Raw genomic sequence first — 25,551 nt, forward strand, 5'->3', positions numbered from 1 at the left:
TTTGCTAGGTTATAGGGTAATTCTATGTTTAACTCATTGAGAAACTCATAAACTTTTTCCCACAGTGGGAGTACCATTTTACATTCCCACCAGCATACTTCCAGTGCTATTGTTTGTGCTTTTTATGCTTCTCGTTTTTGAATGGGAGATTGCCCCTGCTCCCAATCCATGTATAGTTTGTAATACAGAATTTGATTTATACTCAAATCTGAAATCTTTTTGTTATGTGAGCTATGAATTAAGGAAAATTTTTTATCTTTATGAAACTCAGGTTACTCATCTTAAAGTGGGGTAATTCTTACCTTATAAAATTCTCAGTATTGCAACAAACAAGAGAGAAACTTTTAAATTTGCATGCCTTGCCATCTTATCAGAATTGTCACTTATGCTGTCCATCTTTATATATTTGTTTCTCTTGCTTTTGTTTAAATAGAGTGTTGTGGTTTCCTCCTAACAACTGAGTCAATTTGCATTTGCTTCTATGAGCTGCCCTTTCAAATATTGCCCTTCTGAGATTCACATTAGCCCTTCTTTACTTCTAAGTCTTTTGACTCAAGTGACTACTCACAGAGAGAAATTTACTGTATGTTGATGATTCTCATGCATATATCCCCAGCTCAAATCTATCCTCACAATTGCAGATCAGAACACCTGCCTCCTAGATGTATCTGTGAATATGGTATACAGACACATCAAACTTCGCAAACTCCAAACGGAAATTTGATTCTCCTTAAACTCATGTTCCTATGAACATGAATGACAGTGACAACCACACTATTTTTGAAGCTAAAGCCTGGCTATCATCACTGCTATGTACCTCTCCCTCATTTCCCGTTTCCCACAAGTCCCCCAAGAGCGTTGATTCTACAGACTAAAGAGATCTCTAATTAGCCTGCTTTTTCCATTTCCTCCTCCTAGCCTGTCCTGGTAGGAGTTGTTGACATAGAATAACAGCCACATTCCATTGGGATTTTGAAGAGAATTAAAGAAAGGGACCAGAGACAGATTTAATGTGAAGCTAATGAGGTTTAAGCTGCAGGGCCCTCATTTGCATGAGCTTCTGTGAAGTCTGGGAGCTGCTGTGCAATTCAATACTCTGGATGGGGAGGGACAACAAGCTTTCAATTAGGAATCATTACAGTAAGCATTTCAGATAAATTCCCTAAAGGGATTTCAGGAGAAAGGGATCCACCCTTTTAAGTCTGCAGTAAAATAGTTTTGCTCTCAAATTTGGTGTCTATAACTGTGTACTCCCTATCTTAAAAAAGGAATTCCAAATTGCACAAATTTCAGGCTCCATAAAACCTGTATCTGTAACTGCAAGTGACAATTTCAACATGTATGGACAAAGTTAAGGAATATAACAAGTAATATTGAGGCACTTAGTCAAGCAACAATAGGAATTAGTTACAACCCATAGGTCTGAAAAGTCAAGGGGAAAAAATGGTTTTGTTACCAGAAAGGGGTTGTGATCCAGACCCCAAGAGAGAGTTCTTGGATATTGTGCAAGGAAGAATTTGGCATGAGTCCACAGAGTAAAGCGAAAGCAAGTTTGTTAAGAAAGTAAAGGAATAAAAGAAGCGCTGCTCCATAGACAGAGCAGGGCATTCTCGAAAGCAAGGGGAGAAATACACCACCTTAGGAACGATGCCTGTTTATATATAAGATACATAGCAAGAAATCATGGGAGAGATGTGCTCTACAATTACACAGGGCTCCTGACAAAGGATTGTTAATCTTTGTGTACCTACTGTCTTCGGCAAGAATCTATATTATTACCTTTAAAGAAGAACTTATTTTTAAACTAAGAATTGTTTTCTTCTTAAGATATTGGTGGCCGGGCACGGTGGCTCACGCTTGTAATCCCAGCACTTTGGGAGGCCGAGGCGGGCGGATCACGAGGTCAGGAGATTGAGACCACGGTGAAACACCGTCTCTACTAAAAATACAAAAAATTAGCGGGGCGTGGTGGCGGGCGCCTGTAGTCCCAGCTACTCCGAGAGGCTGAGGCAGGAGAATGGCATGACCCCGGGAGGCGGAGCTTGCAGTGAGCCGAGATTGCGCCACTGCACTCCAGCCTGGGCGACACAGCGAGACTCCGTCTCAAAAAAAAAAAAAAAAAAAAAAGATATTGGTCTGGCCGGGCACAGTGGCTGCTGCCTGTAATCCTAGAACTTTGGGAGGCCTAGGTGGGCAGATCATCTGAGGTCAGGAGTTCAAGACCAGCCTGTCCAACATGGTGAAACCCTGTCTCTATTAAAAATACAAAAATTAGCCAGGTGTGGTGACGTATGCCTGTAATCCCAACTACTCAGGAGGCTAAGGCAGGAGAATCACTTGAACCCAGGAGGCAGAGACTGTGGTGAGCCGAGATCGTGCCATTGCACTCCAGCCTGGGTGACAGAGTAAAACTCTGTCTCAAAAAAAAAAAGGTATTGGGGCGTCAGGACATTTCCTGGATCTGTTAAGTTCTGGATCTGTTTAGTCAACATTATTAACCTGTTCCCCTAGCCATAAACATCCTCTGACTAAGAATGCCTAACCTCCTGGGAATGTAGCCCAGTAGATCTCAGCTTCATGTTACCCAGCCCCTATTCAAGATGGGGTCGCTCTGGTTTGAACTCCTCTGACAGTTTTATCAGGAGTGGGTGAGAGGACAAACTTTAGAGGGTGCATTTGGAATATGATCTAAAACAATTCATATGAATTGAAGCCTCTGGAGGTTACCAAATATTTCTTCTTATTTTCTATAGTGTTTTTAAAGTATACTTTTTATTTTTGATCACTATTGACTTATACATTTACAGTGAAGATAGTACAGAGAGTTTTCCACATAACTTAGTTTCCCAGTTTTTAACACTATATATCAGTATGGCATATTTGTTGTAATTAGTGAGCCAATATTGATACATTATAATTAAGTAAAGGTCAGATGTCATCATATTTCCTTTTTCTGTTGTTCCAAGATCTCATCTAGGATTCTCCATTACATTTAGTAGTCCTGTCTCCTTACAGTTATTATTGGCTGACAGTTTCTCTAATTTGCTCTGTTATTCATGATGTTTTCAGTTTTGAAAAGTCCTGGTAGAATATTCTTCTACTGGGATTTTCCTGATGCTTTTCTAATTATTTGAGTGGATATTATTTTCTTAAGGTGAGACCACAAAGGTAAAGTGCCATTATGATGATAAAATATCAGCAGAAGTACTACTCAACAGTGCTACTATGGTTTGAATGTCCCCTCCAGAATTCAAGTTGAATTTAATTGCCATTGTGAAGGTATTAAGAGTAGGACCATTAATAAGTTATTAGACCACTAGGTCTGTACCCTCATGAATGGATTTATATTGTTCTTGTGGGACTGGGTTGTTATGAAAGTGACTTCAGCCCTCTCTTGCTCTCACTCTTTCCATAATCTGCTTTTGCTTTTCTCCTTTCTGCCATGGAATGACACAGCACAAAGGCCCTCACCAGATGCTGGTACTGTGCTCTTTGACTTCCCAGGCTTCAGAACTATGTGCCAAATAAACTACTTTTTTTAAAAAATAAATTACCCAGCCTGTGCTATTCTGTTATAGCAACACAAAACAGACTTAGACAAGTACATACTATCAACATGGTTTATCTGTTGATGGTGACTTTTATCACTCAGCTGAGGTAGTGTCACTCAGGAATCTCCATTGTAAAATTATTATTCTTCCCTCCTTTTAATAATGCGTTATTTGGAATGAAGTTATTATGCACAGCCTGCACTTAAGGAATGGGGAGATATGCATCCTCTAATTGAGGTTGAAGTATCTCTATAAATTACTTGGAAAATTTCTATTCAGGGCATTATTTGTCTATTTTTTCCCATTTGTTTATATAGTTAATAATGTATTTATATCAGTATGCACCGATGGATATTTATTTGATAATTTAAGTTATTATCTCGTACAACATTATTTGCTGCTTAAATTTGACTCTGATATTCTTTTGGTATACCCCCATCATTGCCATTTTTTGTTGTTGTTTGTCTATTTGTTGCTGTTGTTGTTTTCAAAATTTTCTAGTACTACGTGAAATCCATGCTAATTTTATGTATTTCTTGCTCGAGTCCTAGAATCACCTTTTTATCTCCAAGATGGTTTGGTTACATTTTTTGAGAATGACATTAAATTAGAAGCCAAGCTATGAAAGTTAAGTATGCTTATTAGTTCTGGTAAAGCAAATAAGTATATGTGGATAGATCAACCCATGTATACACACGCACACACATACACACACGTATTTAACTGCCTTTGTCTATATTAAGCTAAACATTATGTTGTATTGATGTCTCCAACTCTAATCTATGACCACCTGGATTATTCTGTCCTCTTTTCCTTACTTGCCTATAATCTCTCACTCCAATATTTAGAAATCTTGCCCCATCATTCACCATTTATTTACCGAATTATTCAATTTCAGTGTTCAGTGGTTTCAAAACTATTAATTTGTATCTCCATGGAAAATCGTTTCATCAGGTAGAATACAGTGCTTACATACACTTCCTTTTGCCCTTATTTTAAAAAACTCCACTAACTCCAAAGTTACTTGTATTGGTAACTCATTCCGTAACTTCAGTCGGTGAGGTTGTTTTATAAATTGGTAATATATTTGGATTACTTTCTCACATTCTACATTCCATTCTATTGGCATCACATATGTCACACAGAAGTTTATGGCACAAGGTGTGAACTGAAATGCCTAACATGTCAAATGTTAAAATTCTTCTATTCACCATTACAGAATAGTTTTGCCACAATAAAATATTCCCTCTGATTCACCTACTAAAGATCCCCCCATCTGAACCTCTGGCAACCAGTGATCTGTTTACTTTCTCAATAGTTAAGCACTTTCTAAAACTTTACACAGTTGGAATTATACAATATATGATGTTTTTCTGAATGACTTTTTAAATATAACAATGGGCAGTTTTAAGGTTCAGCCTGTATTCACCATGTAATGCTTACATTTTAGTGTTATTCAAATATAAAGAAACAAATTATGAAAATGTAAGGCAACTTCCAGTTTTTGAGGCATATAAATCTTTATAGGAATAATCAATTGTATCTATTTTATCAGGTACCCCATGCATCAACACATAAGTATGAGAAGAAGAAAAAATGCTAGAAAGTAAATACAAAATATTGTAAGTAAAAGAAGTTTAATGTACAAAACTAAAATACTGCGGAAAATAAAGTTTCATTTCCTAAAATTTCTGTTTCTTCTCATAACCGGCTCAGAAAACAAAACAAAACTCTGAATGTATAGATGTACAAAAGCAATTCTATCAGAAGACAAGAATATCATTTTGAAGTTTGCATCTTTCTAATAGTGGATATATCAGTTTTACTATTTTACATTGTTGGTCTTCTAATGAGAGCCTCTAGAATTTTATTGGAAATTCAGGAAAATCATGTCCATCCTATAATACACCATAATTTTCTTCAGTTGTTCTTATAAGCTAAGAAAAATATAGTGAGATAGTCCAATAACAGGAAATCCATATCTTTCTAATGTTGGATATTACAATTACTATATTGCATGAATCCCATGCTCAGACCTTCAGTGTTTTATCTGAAATTCATGAAATTATATATAGCTTGTAATATAGATATTTCTATAGTTATGGAAAGCAAAGCGATATAATACAGCATAGGCTTCTCCAGATGTCCATCCAAATAAAAATCATATTGAAATAGAGGCCCGACCATGCATGGTGGCTCAAGCCTGTAATCCTAGCACTTTGCAAGGCCAAGGAGGGTGGATCACTTTAGGTCAGGAGTTCAAGACCAGCCTGGCCAAAAGTGTGAAACGCCTGTCTCTACTAAAAGTACAAAAATTAGCTGGAGGAGGAGCCAGCCAGACCGGGGGGTGGCTGCATGCTCTCCAGGATCCTCAGGACTGCAGAGGGGGTCTGTGCACGGCCGGCTGACTCTGTCCCGCGTCCGGTCCTGAGCAGGCCTCCTTCGGGCCAGCCCGATGTGACCGAGCCCAGCAGAGCCTGAGCAAGGAGCGGGTCCGTCGTGGAGCCAGAAGGTGGCAGGAACATGACATCGCGGAGACGGTTTCACCCAAATATCACTGGTGTGGAGGCAGAAAACCTACTGTTAACAAGAGGAGTTGATGGCAGTTTTTTGGCAAGGCCTAGTAAAAGCAATCCTGGAGACTTCACACTTTCCATTAGAAGAAATGGAGCTGTCACCCACATCAAGATTCAGAACGCTGGTGATTACTATGACCTGTATGGAGGGGAGAAATTTGCCACTTTGGCTGAGTTGGTCCAGTATTACATGGAACATCCTGGACAATTAAAAGGGAAGAATGGAGATGTCGTTGAGTTTAAATATCCTCTGAACTGTGAAGATCCTACCTCTGAAAGAACTGAAATACAACGTTGGTGGAGGAGAATGGTTTGATCCTTTGACAGATCTTGAGGAACATTACAAGAAGAATCCTATGGTGGAAACACTGGTTACAGTACTACAACTCAAGCAGCCCCTTAACACGACTCGTATAAATGCTGCTGAAATAGAAAGCAGAGTTCGAGAACTAAGCAAATTAGCTGAGACAACAGATGAAGTCAAACAAGGCTTTTGGGAAAAATTTGAGACACTACAACAACAAGAGTGCAAACTTCTCTACAGCTGAAAAGAAGGTCAAAGGCAAGAAAACAGAAACAAAAATAGATATAAAAACATCCTGCCCTTTGATCATACCACAGTTGTCCTACATGACAGTGAGCCCAATGAGCCTGTTTCAGATTACATCAAAGCAAATATCATCATTCCTGAATTTGACACCAAGTGCCACAATTCAAAGCCCTAAAAGAGTTACATTGCCACACAAGACTGCCTGCAAAACACGGTGAATGACTTTTGGCGGATGGTATTCCAGGAAAACTCCCTAGTGATTGTCATGACAGCAAAAGAAGTGGAGAGAGGAAAGAGTAAATGTGTCAAATACTGGCCTGATGAGTATGCTCTAAAAGAATATGGAGTCATGCGTGTTAGGAACGTCAGAGATAGTGCCTCTCATGACTATACGCTAAGAGAACTTAAACTTTCAAAGGTTGGACGAGGGAACACGGAGAGAAGGGTCTGGCAATACCACTTTCGGACCTGGCCGGACCATGGAGTGCCCAGTGACCGGGGGGCATGCTGGACTTCCTGGAGGAGGTGTACCATAAGCAGGAGAGCATCATGGATGCAGGGCCAGTCGTGGTGCACTGCAGTGCTGGAATTGGCCAGACAGGGACATTCATTGTGATTGATATTCTTATTGACATTGTCAGAGAGAAAGGTGTTGACTGCAACATTGACGTTCCCAAAACCATCCAGATGGTGCAGTCTCAGAGGTCAGGGATGGTCCAGACAGAAGCATAGTACTGATTTATCTATATGACAGTCCAGCATTATATTGAAACACTGCAGCTCAGGATTGAAGAAGAGCAGAAAAGCAAGAGGAAAGGGCACGAATATACAGATATTAAATATTCTCTAGCAGACCAGACAAGTGGAGATCAGAGCCCCCTCTTGCCTTGTACTCCAACGCCACCGTGTGCAGAAATGATGAGGAGAAGACAGTGCTAGAGTCTGAAAACGTGGGCCTGATGCAACAGCAGAAAAGTTGCAGATGAGAAAACCTGCCAAAACTTCAGCACAGAAATAGATGTGGACTTTCACCCTCTCTCTAAAAAGATCAAGAACAGATGCAAGAAAGTTTATGTGAAGACAGAATTTAGATTTGGAAGGTTTTCACTGTGGTTGACTACCTTTTGATAAGCAAAATTTGAAACCACTTAAAGATCACTGTATTTTAACTCAAAAATACCTGCTTCCCAATTACTTATTTCCTCAGATAAGAAGAAATCATCTCTACGATGTAGACAACATTATATTTTATAGAATTTGTTTTAAATTGAAGAAGCAGTTAAATTGTGTGCTGTATTTTGCAGATGATGGGGATTCAAATTCTAGTAACAGGCTTTTTTCTTTCTTTTTATAACCTTAACCAGTTTATTTTTTTTTCCTCATTGTGGAGGATGATAAGAAGAAATGATTTAGGAAAATTAAGTAACGACATCCTAGAAAAGTGAGAACGATCTCATTTACCATCATGTATCCAGTAGTGGATAATTCATTTTGATAGCTTCTATTTTTGGCCAAATGAGAACTAAGCCAGTGCCTGAGACTGTCAGAAGCTGACTGGTCTACTTTTGCATTGGCATTAAAGAGTCATAGGAAAAGAATCATGGATATTTATGAACTAAGATAAGAGATGTGGCTTTTTATTTTTTTTCAGCCGATGACCAATTATAGTTCAGCTGTTGACTGAGAAGGTTGTGGTGGGAAAACGTTTGCCATATTTTCTTTGCATTTGAGTAATTATCTTGTACTTAGAAAAAAGGCATCTATGAATGATCAGTGTTTTTGGTTGTCAAATGTTGCTGACAAACTTACCCTAAAACTTTAGTGGCTTAAAAAATCACCACCCCCAACTGTTCTTCAGTCTGAGCTGGGCTCAGCTGGGCTGTTCTTCTGCCAGCCTGCAGGTGGCCACTCATGTGGTCAGCAGGTCAGCAGAGAGACTGGGATGGCTGGGCTTATCTCTCTGCCTGCAGTCTTGAGTCTCTCCTTCTCCATGTAGTCTCTTTCAGCGGCCTGGCTGGCAGGGTACCTAGACCTCTCACATGCAGCTCAGAGCTCCCAAGAGCTCAAAAGCAGAGTGGCCAGGCCTTCTGAAGACTTAAGTGCAGAATTGTCACAGTGTTCCTTCTACTGCCCTCTATTGATGATGATTTTTTCTAATCAGAAGAGAGCTGGAGTATGCCCTCTACTTAATAAACAAGTCACAAGCCCAGCCCAGATTCAAGAAAAGGGTGTGAAATGGAGGTGCAGCTAATTGGGGGGCCACTAGTCTAACAGACGGTCACAACCACAGCCTTGGCCATGGAAAACCAAGGACATTAGCAAAAGTAGAAGTTGCTAGTGAACTTGGGAAGCCGAAGCTGCTTACAGTAGCTGGGACAAGTTGAAAGTCAGACTGAGAAATAAAGAGAGGGCCTTCAAGAAGCTTCCTGAATGATTTCTGCCAACTCTGAGCCTATTTTTGGAACCAGCACTTGGGGAAACTGATCTTGTGAGGATGGATGTGTTTAGGGACACAGGGCTTTTGAGAGCAGCACCACCCCACTGGGGCACCCTCAGACTTGGGAAATGTGACTCTTTCTTAATGCCACTGGTTTTCAGTCAGGCCACAGTGAGAAGGAACAGCCCTAACAGGCCTCCAGCCAGGTTGAACAAGCTCATTTTTGTTTTAGCCAACTGGTAAGATTTGCTAATATTCTACCTTAAGCCCTTCTCCAAAGACATCTCTCTTTGCCTCATATGTTGAATCATCATTCAGTGTGGATATTTCAATGAAAATATCATTGGTTGTCCTTTGTAATGGTAATAAAATGCTATGGCATCTTTGCCGTGAAGTTACGGTCTCCTTGGATTCTTCTGACTGTGGCTCCTGAAAGGAAGGCCTAGATCCAGCCCTGGTAATAATTCCTTTCTGAGGTCTCTCAGTCTCTTGAGACTCTAAGGTAGTTTGGCTGCCATTCTCACTGACAAAATATATATCAGCCCCTACCCCCGCCCCCCAATATTCATTGAACTTTGAATTGCTTCAGAACACAGGTGTGGCCTGAAGGTATTCCCTTATTAGGGAAATGTTGTGACTGCTGTCTTCTAGTCAAACTTGTAAAGAAAAAGATTTCAGTTCAGTATTTGCAGCAAGAAGCTTGAATCCTGTTCTTTTTATTGCATTGTTACGTTGACTCATTCTCCATTTTGCTTTGGTTTTGTCTTGACTTGACTTTGGGGGTAAAGTCTTTCACCAGCACAGAAGAGTTTGTGCAAATGTATCTCCTGCATTAACATCTCTGCCTGTTGATTAAGATCAGTTGCTTTTATCCTCAGAATGGAAATACTTGATCTTGGCTAGCTTTGTTTGTTACAAGATACTGATTTCATTTAGATTCCCCTCCATGAGGTCAACAAACTATCACGTTCTTATGTGAACTTAGGCCAAGGCCAGAGTTATCATAGACCCTAGATTGCTAAGGCTTATCATGTGTTTGGTAAAAGGTGACCACAGGTTCTCGGATGAGTTTACTTTACATGGGATGGAATCAGGCAGAGGGGCTGGGATTAGGTGCAAGTTTTAAAAAAATTGTAGAAATGAAAGTTCCAAAGAGGTGGTTTCTGAGGAAGTCAGAAAGCCCAGGACCAGAGCAGTCAGTAACGGGTGATTCAGTTTATTTGGAGAGTCGGTGTGACAGACACATGGATGCCATTTACTTCTAGGTTTCTGGTAGGTATTAAATATGCACAATATTCCATAGCTCACTGAGGATTTTAAAATTATAAGCATAGGATTTTATATTTTGGAGTGAAAGATTTATCTGGCACATGGTATTGGGGTTAAAAAAAAAAAAGCCAAATTTCACAGTCTTAGTAACTTTTTCAAAAAAAAAGAAAAACTAAAAGGCACTTTGTGTCTAGGGTGTGGCCCTTCTGAAACTTAATGGTCATCTCTCCCACTGAAATCAAGGTCTTTTCAAATGTGGCTAATTGGGGATGAGAAAACATGGGTAGGACTTTCTTGGTGTGTGTGCATTCTTTAAAGAGCCCAGTTGCTCTGGGGAAACAGCCAAGAAAATGGTCAAGATTATTTTTAGGGGTTATTTTATTGGGGATTTTAAGAACTAATAACATCTTGCGTTTTTTTAATTCAGGGGGATGTGGAAAGGTTTGCAATTTTGAAGTGTTTTCTTGTAGCTCAGTATCCACAAGGGAAACTTAGACTGTAGACATAACTACAAAGCCAGTGCAGCTTTTGTTTTCTGTATGTTGTTGGGGAACTCAAGTTTTACATATAGCAAGCACATGGCCTCCCTGATGTCAGGATGCCTTTGTTAGGATCTGTATTTGCCCTTAATTTTGTTGAAATCTTTTTTCCTTCTTCCTCTTGAAACATTCCGAAATATAGTTTATAGTATCTTTCATCACTAAAAATTTGTTTGTTTTTCACTATGGGCAGTTCACACAAGGCAAAAACCATTGAATAGTTGGTTTTAGTGTGTCGTATAACTTTGCTGTATATCAAACTAATTTTGACAAGTTTTCATCGTAAGCCTCAAATCATGTAATTAATAATTTGCCTGTTTATTTATGACCTAATTGTGATTCTTTTATTAATAAAAGCTAATGGGAAAAGGATCCCTGATTAAGCTGATGACTAGATCTATAATTAATTTTCCTGCAATATATGAAGTATTGCACCAGAGTATTAAAAGATATGCAATATTTATTGATAAATCTATCCTTTAAAAGGAATATGTTTTAGGATGTCATCATTTTGATGTGAATCATGTAAATGTTGATAATATGCTGTTTATTATACATTTAGTGTTTCAAGAGATTCACTTAATTACCTTTTTGCCCACGTATATTATGTAGTCTATTTGCAACTGTTTTTTAAAAAATGACATTAAAAGAATAGTTTATGTAGAGAAATATTAGTGAATGTTAATTTTCTCCCCACCTATATTTATGAATTTTAGTGCAACTGCTTTGCTAGTTGCAAAGCTGTATTATCAGAGTAAAAGTGTATTTGTAAACTGTATGGGAACTAAAAATTAGGAATAAAACCATTTTCTTAAATGAAAAAAAAAAAAATTAGCCAAGCGTGGTGGCGGGTGCCTCTAATGTCAGCTACCTGGGAGGCTGAGGCAGGAGAATCACTTGAACCTAGGAGGTAGATGTTACAATGAGCCAAGATCATGCCACTGCACTCCAGCCTGGGTGACAGAGTGAGACTCCATTTCAAAAATTTTATTTCTTTAACAAGTATTTATTTTTTTATTTTTATTTTTTTAAGACTAGTCAAGTGCAATAGTGAGAAGGAGGAAAAGAGTAGAACAGAAGTTCGATCTGTGACTGTGAACAATCAATTGAGATAATGCGTTATCTCTGGACAAGCCTCTTCAAGTATTTAATGGACACTTACTATAATCATATTGAACTAATTTTAAAAATATGTGATTTATATAAACATATGTAAATTGCCCATACATATACATCTACACAGAGCTTATTCTCAACAAATATATATGTATGGGCAAGAAACACAATAAAACTCCTAGGACAAAATGGTACACTGCTGGAATATATTACTGTATTGTGCCTACACTGTGGGCTTGTGTACATGATTTCTTATGGAAGTGACAATTGAACAAATGTAAAGGTAAATTTGCCAAATGTAATACATAAAATTATTGTTCCATCTCTTCACTCCCTTCTTGTAATAAAATGATACACCAACATTTGCCATGTGACTGCAGTGCCTCCAGGAGAGAACACAGACCATCCAGCATATCACATTGATGAAGGCTTCACCAAATGATTCTTGTGGCCAATAATAGGATATTAGGAGATGCCCTGAGTTTCTGCTTAAAATGTGCTTGTGTAGTTTAGCTTAGCTCTTACATTTCTTCTACCATCTGCCTTGAAAAGCACATAACCAAGGCTAATGCTAATTCCAGAATGAGGAACTCACAGGGAATATGGAAGCCCATGTTTCTATAAGTAAAAAAGAAAAAAAAAAACTTTCTATAAGTCATTGAGATTTTGAGTTTGTTATAAAGAATTTATTGCAGAATTCTAATAAATACATCAATGGTAGTATCAATATCAGATAATTCTGGAATGAGAACATTCTGAAAGAAGCAATGTGAGAGAAAAATTAAACATTGTGAAGGGTAGAGAATGAAAAATAAACCCAGACAATAACATCTCCAGGTCAAACTCGAGATGTAATAAAAATAATTGCTATTTTTTTAATGCAAATCACATGCCAGCACAGGTTAAAGTTTCTCTATATATTGGTAAGCAAGTTCTATTTTGATAAATGTTTTCATTTTATTTATTTTTTTCGTACTAGTCTACCTATCTTATATTTACTATATGGTGTTTAGATAGTAATAGGCAGTATATATTTTTTAAAAACCAGTGTGACAAACTTTTAAAAAAATTGTTGTTTAATTCATTTATAATTACCCTAATTACTGACGTGTGTTTAAGTAGACTTTTTTATTTTATAATTTTTTCATTCTTTCTTCCATTTTTTGGATGTATTATATGTTTTTTAATCAATTTCCATTTGCCTTTTTGATAATTTGCTAGTTATTATTTTACTTTTAGTTGACAATTCATCTAAAATTTATAAGATACACTTAACTCATTAATGGTAAAATAAAATACAGGACTAGTATAGGACAGAGTGTGTTTCCTAGAATATTTCTGGATTTCAGACAATATAGGGGTCTTAGAATTCTTAGAACATCTGTCTCCTGTTATTTCCCCATGCCTTTAGTTTTATTGTAGATATGTGCTTTAATTAAGGTGCATGCATATCTATAATATGTACTTAATTGTGCATAAGTATTATATATAGAGCTCTACAACATATAATTATTTCCTTAGTCAATTTCATTTAATCCACCTTCAAATTTGCCTGCCACATTCTTCCCTCTGCTTTCTTTATCCCCATCGTTCTATCTGTGATTGTTTTCCAGTGCCAAAAAAATCTTCCTGTAGCATTTTCTTTAATTGGGGACTTACACAGCTGATTTCTTCTAGTTTCTGTTTTTCAGAAATTAACAATTATCTTCATTTATGAATGATATTTTCACAAGGTATCGAATTCTGGGGTTCTAAGGTGGCACTTCAATGGTTTCAGCCCATTGTCTGCTGGCTTCTATTGTTTCTTTGGGGAAGTTTTTTGAAGGCAACATGCTTTTTTCTGGTTTCTCTAATTCTATTTTCTTGCTGCCTTTATAATTTTCCTCTTTGTTTTTGGCAGTTTTACTATGATATTTCTGCTTTTTTTTTCTTTCTTTCTTTCTTTGGTTTGCTTTCAGTTTGTGTGTGTGTGTGTTGTTGCTGTTACTGTGTTGCTGCATGCCTATTTTTGCATGAGAGCAAGAAATTATGTATAAAACATTGCAAGATAACTTAAAACTCAAACTGTTTTTTCATCCAAAAATGTTTTCTTCAAGAATCAATTAAACAGTGTGCAGGTAACCTTAATACAAATGGACCTTGACTTGCTTTGATGCTGGCTTCAGTTACTGTTATTGCTGGCATATTGCTCTTCACCTAACCTAAGGCATATCCTCTCAGGGCTCAACTGAAATTTTGGTGTGGAATCCAGGATCCTTCTTCCAGGTCAGCCTCAAATTCCAATTTATGCCCTCTCATCAACTCTGTGCAATTGTCCAAAACTCTGGTAAGTTTCTCACCTCTCAACCACAGATGACTGTTCAGCTTCTCAGATCCCCACCCTCCTCAGAGCAAATCTTTGGTGAAAAAGTGGTTCCAAGTGTCTGCCTCACATCTCTGGGCTTCTCTGCTGTCCAGGAGAGTTAATTTGTAAGGCTTCCATGCGTAGAAGCACTCTGATAACTACAACATAAGGAGTGTCTAAAATTGGATACTGAAGATTAAGATGATGGTTAGAAGACAGGACTAAAGTCTGCAGCTCCCACTTGGTCAGACAGAGCAGTTTGTGAAGACTCACATTTTTGTGAGTCTTTTGCTCCAAGAACTACCACAGGAACATACTAGGAAAGGTGAGAGAATCCACAGACCCTTTGAAGGAACTGGATCACCCATGCAGGCTATCTGAAATGCCAAAAAACTGAGCGTCTGCTTGCTTTCTCAATGGCGAGGCTCCTGTTCTGAGGCAAATTCTCAGCCCTAGTCAGCAGTTGCCTGGAAATAGACACGGTACTGTTAGGGGACCACAAGTGGGAATGAAATTGACCTTTAGGACTACTGACTGCAGAGAAGCAGAGTGAAGCCAATGACTCCTGGCTTTTGCCCACCTCCCTGGTGACCTGTGACCTGTATGAGTCAGCAGAGGCAGCCATAATCCCCATGGGAATATAACTCCATTGAACTGGGAACCACGCCCCATCCCCCACAATAGCTACAGCAAGCCCTTCCCAAGGAGAGGCTGAGCTCAGATATGCCTATCCCTGCCCCCGACCTGGTAGGTCTTTCTCTACCTGCCCTGGTAGCCAAAGACAAAGGTCATAATCTCTTGGGAGCTCTATAGCCCTGATCACAATCTGAGATTCCTGAATACTTAACCAGGCGTCCCTAGAGCAAGTTTGCATCCTCCCTATAGGACCACAGCTGATGGACTCTTGAAAGTCCGCCTCCTGGCTGGAGGCCAACTAACACAAAACCAGTCCACTAAACAAAAACACAACTGGGGACCCTCAAAGAGTCCACTTCACTCCCCTGCTACCTCCACCAAAGCAGGTGCTGGTATTCACCGCTGAAAGATCTGAAGACTGATCGCATCACAGGACTCTTTGCAGACACTCCCCAGTACCAGCCCGGACCTTGAGTGGCTAGACCCAGAAGAGCAAAAACAATCACTACCCAGTTCAGCTCTCGGGAAGCCCCATTTCTATGGGAACAGGGAGAACACCACATCAAGGGAGCACCCTGCGGGACAAAAGAATCTGAATGGCAGCCCTTGAATCCCAGATCTTCCCTCTGACATATTCTGCCCAAATGAGAAGGAACCTGAAAAACAATTCTGGTAATATGACAAAACAAGGTTCTTTAACACCCCCAAAAGATCATACCAGCTCACCAGCAATGTATCTAAACCAAGAAAATAATCTCTGAATTGCCAGAAAAAGAATTCAGACAGTCAATTATTAAGCTAGTCAAGGAGGCACCGGAGAAAGGTGAAGTCCAATTTAAAGAAATCAAAAACATGATATAGGATATGAAAGGAAAAATTTTCAGTGATATAAATTTAAAAAAATCACAACTTCTAGGAATCAAGGACACACTTAGAGAAATGCAAAACACACTGGAAAGTGTTGGCAATAGAATCAAACAAGCAGAAGAAAGAACTTCAGAGCTCACAGGCAAGGCTTTCGAATTAACCCAATCCATCAAAGACAAAGAAAAAATAATTTTTAAAAATAAAAGCTATGTCCAAGAAGTTTGGGACTACGTTAATGTCCAAAAGTAAGAATAATTGGTGTTCCTGAGGAAGAAGAGAAATCTAAAAGTTTGGAAAACATATTTGAGGGAATAATCAAGAAAAACTTACCCGGCTTTGCTAGCGATCTAGACATCCAAATACTAAAAGCTCAAAGAACACCTGGAAAATTCATAGTAAAAAGATCATCACTTAGGCACATACTCCTCAGGTTATCTAAAGTCAAGACAAAGGAAAGACTCTTAAGAGCTGTGAAATAAAAGCATTAGGTAACCTATAAAGGATAACCTGTCAGATTAACAGCAGATTTCTCAGCAGAAACCCTACTAGGTAGAAGGGGTTGGGATCCTATTTTTAACCTCCTCAACAAAACAAATATCAGCCAAGAATTTTGTATCCAGCGAAGCTAAGGCTCATAAATGAAGGAAAGATACAGTCTTTTCCAGAAAACGAATGCTGAGAGTATTCAAGCAAGGAAGAGCACAATTAATAGAATGACACCTCACATCTCAATCCTAACACTGAATGTAAATAGGCTAAATGCTCAACTTAAAAGGTACAGAATGGCTGGATGGATAAGAATTCACCAACCAAGTATGTGCTATTTTCAGGAGAGTGGAAAAAGATATACCATGCAAATGCACACCAAAAACAAGCAGAAGTAGCTTCTCTTACATCAGACAAAACAAACTTTAAAGCAACAGTAATTACAAAAGACAAATAGGGACGTTATGTAATGATACAAGGACTAGGACTTGTCCAACAGGAAAATATCAGAATTCTAAATATATATGCACCTAACACAAGAGCTCCTAAATTTATAAAATAATTACTGTTGGACCTAGGAAGTGAGATAGATGGGGGACTTTAATCTTCCACTGACAGCACTAGACAAGTCATCAAGACAGAAAGTTAACAAAGAAACCATGGACTTAAATTATACCTTAAAACAAATTGACTTAACAGATATTCACAAAACATTCTGCACAATGACTGCAGAAAATACACTCTATTCATCAGTACATGGAACATTCTCCAAGATAGACCATATGATAGGCCACAAAACAAGTTTCAGTAAATTTAAGAAATTGAAATTATATGAAGTACTCTCTCAGACCACAGTGGAATAAAACTGGAAATCAACTCTAAAAAGAACCCTCAAAACCATGCAAATACATGGAAATAAAATACCCTGGTCCTGAAGTATTTTTGGGTCAACAATGAAATCAAGAGGGAAATTTAAAAATTCTTTGAACTGAATGATAATAGTGACACCACCTATAAAGACCTCTGTGATACAGGAAAAGTGGTGCAAGAGGAAAGTTCATTACATTAAATGCTTACATCAAAAAGTCTGAAAGAGCACAAATAGAAAATCTAAGGTTACACCTCAAGGAACTGGAGTAAAATAGAGCAATCGAAACCCAAATCCAGCAGAAGAAAAGAAATAACAAAGATTAGAGCAGACTAAATGAAATTGAAACAAACAGTCCGAAAATTCAAAAGATAAATGGAACAAACACCTGTTTTTTTGAAAAGATACATAAAATTGATACATCATTAGTGAGATTAACCAAGAAAAGTAGAGAGATAATTCAAATAAGGTCAATTAAAAACAAAATGGGATACTACAAACAATACCACAGAAATATAAAAGATTATTCAAGGCTACTATGAACATCTTTACACAGGTAAACTAGAAAACCTAGAAGAGTTGGATAGATTCCTGGAAATATACAACTCTCTTAGATTAAACGAGGAAGATACAGAATCTCTGAACAGAACAAAAACAAGCAGCGAGATTGAAACAGTGATTTTTAAAAATGACAACAAAAAGAGTCCAGGACAGGATGGATTTACACCTAAATTTGATGAGACATTCAAAGAAGAATTGGTACCAATCCTGTTGACACTATTCCAAAAGATAGACGGAAAGGTAATCCTCCCTAAATCATTCTAAGAAGCCAGTACAACCCTAACACCAAACCCAGGGAAGCACATAACAAAAAAAGAAAACTACAGACCAATATTCCTAGTGAACATAGATGCAAAAATCCTCAACAAAATGCTAGTGAACTGAATCCAATAGCACATCAACAAGATAATCCACCATGATCAAGTGGGTTGCATACCAGAGATGCAGGGATGATTTTACCTATGTAAGTCAATAAATGTGATATATCACATAAACAGAATTAAAAACAAAAATCACATGATCATCTCAATAGACACAGAAAAAGCGATTGACAAAGTACAGCATCCATTTATGATTAAAACTCTCAGCAAAATCAGCATACAAGCAATGTAGCTCAATGTAATAAAAGCCATCTATGACAAACTCACAGCCAACATAATACTGAATGGGGAAAAGCTGAAAGTGTTCCCTCTGAGAACTGGAACAAGACAGGGATGCCTACGTTTACCATTTCTATGCAACATAGTACTGGACAATCAAACAAGAGAAAGAAATAAACGGCATCCAAATCAGTAACAAGGAAATGAAGCTGATCAAATTGTTGCTGTTTGCTGATGATGTTTGTATACATAGAAAATCCTAAAGACTCATTCAAAAAGTTCCTAGAACTGGCAAATGAATTCAGCAAAGTTTCAGGATATGAAATTAATGTACACAAATCTGTAATCTGTAGCTCTACTATATACCAACAGTGAGCTAGCTGAGAAAGAAATGAAAAACTCAACCCCTTTCACAATAGCTGCAAAAAAAAAAAAGAAGAAGAAGAAAAAAAAAACAGAAATATACCTAACCAGGCCAGGTGCAGTGGCTCTTGTCTGTAATCCCAGCAATTTGGGAGGCTGAGGCTGGCGGATCACCTAAGGTTGGGAGTTCGAGATCAGCCTGACCAACATGGAGAAACCCCATCTCTACCAAAAATACAAAATTAGCTGGGCATAGTGGTGCATGCCTATAATCCCAGCTACTCGTGAGGCTGAGCCAGGAGAAGCACTTAAACCCAGGAGATGGAGGTTGCAGTGAGCCGAGATCGCACCATTGCATTCCAGCCTGGGCAACAAGAGCAAAACTTCATCTCAAAAATAAAAGAGAAATATACCTAACCAAGGATGTAAAAGACCTCTATAAGGAAAACTACAAAACGCTGCTCAAAGAAATCATAGATGACACAAACATATAGAAACACTTGCCATGCTCATGGATGAGTCGAATCAATATCGTAAAAGTGACCATACTGCCAAAAGCTATCTACAAATTCAATTCAATTCCCATAAAAACACCACCATCATTCTTCATAAAACCAGAAAAAAAAATCTTAAAATTTATAAGGAAGCAAAAAAGGGCCCACATAGCCAAAACAAGACTAAGAAAAAGAGCAAATCTGGTGGCATCACATTACCTGACTTCAAACTGTATTATAAGGCTGTAGTTACCAAAACAGCATGGTACTCGTATAAAAATAGGCACATAGACCAATGGAATGGAATAGAGAATGCAAAAACAAAGCCAATCACTTAAAGCCAACTGATCTTCAACAAAACAAACAAAAACATAAAGTGACCCTATTCAACGAATGGTGCTTGGATAATTGGCAAGCCACATGTAGAAGAATGAAACTGGATCCTCATTTCTCACCTTATACAAAAGTCAACCCAAGATGAATCAAAGACTTAAATCTAAGATCTGAAACCATACAGATTCTAGAAGCTAATATTGGAAAAAAAAAAAAAAAACCCTTCTAGAAATTGGCATAGGTAGACTTCATGACCAAGAACCAAAAAGCAAATACAACAAAAGCAAAGATAAATGGATGGAACTTAATTAAACTAAAAAATTTCTGCACAGCAAATAAAAATAAACAGCAGAGTTAACAGACAACCCATAGAGTGGGAGAAAAATATTTACAACCTATACATCCAACAAAGGACTAATATCTAGAATCTACAAAGAAGTCAAATAAATCAGCAAGAAAAAAATAAACAATCCGATCAAAAAGTAGGCTAAGGACATGAATTGACAATTCTCAAAAGAAGATATATAAATTGCTAATAAACATATGGAAAAATGCTCAACATCACTAGTTATCAGGGATATGCCAATCAAAATTACAATGCTCTATTACCCCACTCCTGTAAGAATGGCCATAATCAAAAAATTGAGAAAATAATAAATGCTGGTGTGGATACAGTGAATGGGAACACTTTTAAACTGTTGGTGGAAATGTAAACTAGTACAACCACTATGGAAAACAGTGTGGAGATTCCTTAAAGTACTAAAAATAGATCTACCATTTGATCCAGCAATCCCACCACCAGATATCTATCCAGAGGTAAAGGAGCCATTATACAAAGAAGATACTTGCATATGCATGTTTATAGCAGCACAATTTGCAATTGCAAAAATATGGAACCAGCCCAAATTCCCATCAATCAATGGATGAATAAAGAAAATGTGGTATATATATATATATACCATGGAAAACTACTCATCCATAAAAAAGGAACAAAATAATGGCATTCCCAGCAACCTGGATGGAATTGGGGGCTATTATTCTAAGCGAGATAATGCAGGAATGGGAAACCAAACTTCTTATGTTTTCACTCATATGTGGGGGCTAAACTATGAAGACGCAAAGGCATAAGAATGATAGATTGGACATGAGGGATTTGGAGGAAAGGGTGGTGGGTGGCGAGGAATAAAAGATTACACATTGGGTACAGGGTGATGTGTGCACCAAAACCTCAGAAATCACCACTTAAGGACTTATCATGTAACCAAATACCTTCCTGTTCCCCCAAAATCAATTGAACTATAAATACATAAATACATAAATAAAACCAAACGATAAAATTGGATCCTATTTTTAGTTTCTACCAATCAAGTTCTGTCCCATTGCTACAAGTTGAACTCACTTCCCTTTAGCTTTACCTTGTTAAATAACAAATTTAAAATGTATGAAATTATAGCATAAAGATAGTAACAGACAAGTGATTTCTACATTTTGGTGAGGTGTGCATCGTATAGTACTATAGAAGAGATATGTTTTTTACAATGTGAATTAAGCTCATAATACACTGCAAGGACTTCTGTGATTTTAATCTAAACTACATTTAAAATTATGGAATATGCAATAGATATACAAGGAATACCTCTTGAAATAATGTAACTTTGAACTGAAAGCATGTTAGATCCATATTTCAACAAACAAGTTAAATTTACAGTCATTTATTTCCAGATTATCCCTTAACACAAAACATCTGTTTTAGAAATAAATAGCTTCATCGCAAAAGTATATGCTAATATGGAACTGGCACAAAATAAGGGCTTAGTAATTGTTTGACGTAATTAATTTGTGGTTGTTAGCTAAACGCAGGCTCTTCCATTAGAAACTACTCTCGTGTTAATCTCATGTCTTACTCGCAATTTGTCAATTTTAATTTACTTCCTATTTCATAGCTTTGCCTGTAATAAGTGCTTGATAAGTACCAATTAAAGGAATTTGAGGAAAATTTAGGTGAAAATAATAAGATTGTGCCTATGGTATGTCATATCAGTTGGAATAATTTGAATTCAAGTAACAGAAAATGTATTTTCCTGAGAAGAAAATAAAATATTGGAATGCCATAGAGTAGAAAATAAAGATAAATTTTATTGTATCAGATTTCAGGAAGGACATTCTGCATGGGTAAGGACTTAATGTCCACATTTTGAGGTACAAAGGTCAGAGTGACTCATCTTCAACTGTCTCCCGCAGATATTCAGTTCAACTCAGGATTTCTAGGATAGACAGAGACACAGGTTGAATCAAGTTGAGTCATGTGATTTAATTGTAAATAATATATGGCTGTTATATATATATAGTAATAAAACTTAATAATAGATTATTTTGGAGATATTATATCTGAATATACATAACTGTGTACCCAACTCTTTATTGAGGCAGAGAGCTGTTTTAAGATAGTCAATCAGGATAAAGTTGAATGGCATAAGACTAATCTCTCTAAAGACCTGTAGGGACTATTACCAAAAGATGAGGAAATAGTTGTTTGATTGGCAAGCAGAGAAATGCAATAAGGTATAGTGTCCAAGGCACAAGCACTGGTGCTACCTTTACAAATCTCAAATTCAGACTTAAGCAAGTGCTCAGTTCATGATCTTTGTCAAGGTTTAAACTACTCCGTGCTTGTTTCTCATGATCGTTAAAATGTCAACAATAATTATAATAACAACAATATCTGTTTTATAAGAGTGCTGGGTAAATTTAATGAATCTACAGACATAAAATTGTTTAGGAGAGTGTTTGGCACATAATGACTCAAATAATTATAATTGTTTATATTCCATATGGTTGATTAGTTCTCTGAGCTTGCATGCATTTTTCTGCTTTTCTTTTCCATAATACAAATTAAAATTATTATGCCTTCAAGTAAAATCCTGGAATATGCAGCATTTTAAAATGTTGGCTCTGTAATCAGATTTGGTTATAATCGTGTGTTTTCCACTTAATTGCTGTGGAATATTGGCCAGGTGACAAACCATCTGAGATAAAAAATTTTATTAGTAACTGAAACTAATATTTACTTTTTTTGAAGAGGTTTATGAACAAACTAAACAAGATAATACATCAAAAATTCTTAGTGTAGACTCCAACATTTCTTAAGTGATATAACGTGTTATTATTCTACAATGTTTATGAGTACAGAGTATCAAATATCTTCACAAAATATACCTGGAATAAGTTAGAGGTCTGATCATTATGGGGGAAACTATAAATAGCCATGAAAGTACTTTAATCCTTCAAAACCAGACTAGATTTGATGTATTTCTTTATGGCCTTCACTTTATGTTCTTCTATGCATATTCAGGTATACTGTCTGTATGCCAGGGTTTCATTGTACCCTTATAATTAAATTTAATTGACATTTTGATGCTATTGAGATGTGGTGCCTTTAATAGATTATGATGGCAGAGGACTTATACATAAATAGATTAATGAAGTTATTACAGGAGCGGGCTAGTTATCGTGAGGGTGTGCTCTTGATTTAAAAAGAAAAAGAGTTTGGCTAAATTTCTCTCTCAGTTGCATGCCCTTCCTTGACCTACTGCCTTCCACCATGGAATAATGCAACACAAATGTCTTCACCAGATGCTGGCACCATGATATTTTGCTTCCCAGTCTCTAGAGCTGCGAGTCAAATAAACTTTTACTGTTTATAAATTACCCAGCCTGTGGTATTCTGTTTTAGCAGAAGAAAACGGAAAAATGTACTTTACAACTTCATTCTTTTTAAAACAAAACTTTTTTATGTGATAACCTATTACTGAGTTTTATTCAAATGTAATAATATATGTAAATGAGATAAATGTTTTTAAGCTATGTACTGCCTGGTGGATATTAAGGGCATGTTAAATTTCTATAGCAAATTAAATATTTAATTTAAGATTTAATTCAATTATTTTTATAATTCAAACTATTTAATATTTGAATATAAGCTATTTACAATTACATCACATGAAGTTTTTTTTTAAATGTATGTCACATAGAAATTTGTCTTGTAATTAATAAATAGATGAATATCCTTCTGTCTTTAGTATTCTTAGAAACATTGACAGTAGAGTCTATCTGTTCTAGAGGTGATAGAGTGTAACCAGAATTCTGAAATTGAAATTTGCTATATATGAAACCAATGATATACTACATAATTTCTTCAAGGCTCATTTTCGTCATCTATAAAAGGATAACTATAATAAAATTATACTATAGAATTACAGAAAGAATTAAATGAGATAATTCTTAATGCCTGATGTATAGGAAAGGCATAATAATTATTATGGTTAAGTTATTTAGTTGAATATTTAATTTATAATTGTTAATTAAATCACATTTAAATATATTTAAATTAATATTTGTCCCTAGTATTGGTTAACTCACTAGTACTATGAGTTGCTCTAATCAGTAAATGAATTTTTTCAACAATTTGTAAGTGGGAGCTAGAATCTAACAGATGCACCTTCAAATCCATCACTTATTTCATATCCCACACATTAACACAATATAGTTTTGGACAGAAACAGGATTCTGTAGCCAGACCCATCAGGCGGTGAAATTTGATTCTCTAATAAATATACACAGAGTTCACAAATGAATTCTTGTTTTCCTAATTTTTTTGGTTGGACAATACTATCATATGCTTGTCACCATCAACCACTGATAGCTATTTATAATTTGTGGGATTTTTAATAGATGTAATTTCTGGTAAAACAGGTAGAAACAAATTAACTATTAAATATTCAGACTAATTGCATCTATGGTGTTCAAGACTCAAAAGGAAAAAAAGGCACCAGCTTTAAGTAAAAGACTGGCAGTTGAACTCACAATGTAGCTTCTATATACCAGTAACTCATTGCATCAGGTGAACCATTTGATATCTGACAACTTTAAGGTGGTGTTAAACCGCAGGAAATTGAAACATTAAACTTCCTGGTAGTTACGAGTCATGATGGTCCTAACAAATCACCAGAGGATATTTCAGATGACATATTATAGCTCATAATCCATCTACCTGAAAGTAGAAGGAGCTGAGGCTTTTGTGGCTGCTTCTTGTATTTTCATGGTCTCAATGTTTTTCATCATTTTGTACTTGTATGTAGAAATATATGTAGCCATAAAGTGCTAAATGCATGTAGGGAGAGATTTGAGGATTAACTGGAAGCCAAATTAAATTTGTAATGCAGGTGATCTTAGATAAAAAATATACTTCATATTTGTGTTTCTACCTTTTTGGAGGACTTAATATAAACTTGGCATTGTCTGTGCTAACATTCACACAGAAACAAACTGCACTTTCTGAAAATAGGTGCACAGATCTATAAATAAATGAGAAAATAAATTTTCTACATTGAGAGGTCATTTTAAAAAGAAAATAATGTTCTATGTTTTATCTTTCTCTCCCACAGAGACCTTCCTCCATTTGAATACTTTAACATTAATAATATTATTATTGTACAATTAAAGCTTTATTACCAGTGAAACCGAGATGTTTTAATGATAGAAATTATGTCATTTCATTTTATGTTAATTACAAAGAGGAAAATTACCTACTATATCTCATAATCTAATATTACCAAATTTCAGTAAGCAAGATTAGATTCCTATGTAAATCATACCTGAAAATTAAGGACATTTTTCAGTTCATATCATACACTATATTCTTTTCAAACTGTTTTTAAGAGTTTTCACTCCATTCTATTGCTTTTTTTTCCCTATAAGACTTTGAAGATTAACGATTAAATTTATTTGTTTACTTATTTCTAAAGAGCCCAGATTTAATCACTATGATCAGCACAATCATAGCCAAATACATTTTATTTAAGAGGCCTAAGGTTTTAGAGTACTGATAATGGTGGGTAATTGGCACTCTTTCTATTTAGGGCGACTTAATCTGCTATTTAGAAAAAAAGAGAGATGGAAAAAG

General features: G+C 36.6%; 1 protein-coding gene and 1 pseudogene across 1 annotated transcript in view; one reads left to right on the forward strand and one right to left on the reverse strand.

The window, feature by feature from the left end:
• Positions 1-25,551, reverse strand: part of LOC134732761 (histone-lysine N-methyltransferase PRDM9-like) — a 344,587-nt gene that overhangs the window by 203,261 nt on the left and 115,775 nt on the right. The window lies entirely within an intron of this gene.
• LOC129464457 (tyrosine-protein phosphatase non-receptor type 11-like) lies at positions 5,979-8,022 on the forward strand (annotated as a pseudogene).

Source organism: Symphalangus syndactylus, chromosome 16, assembly GCF_028878055.3.
Source record: "Symphalangus syndactylus isolate Jambi chromosome 16, NHGRI_mSymSyn1-v2.1_pri, whole genome shotgun sequence".
Classification (NCBI taxonomy): Eukaryota; Metazoa; Chordata; class Mammalia; order Primates; family Hylobatidae; genus Symphalangus; species Symphalangus syndactylus.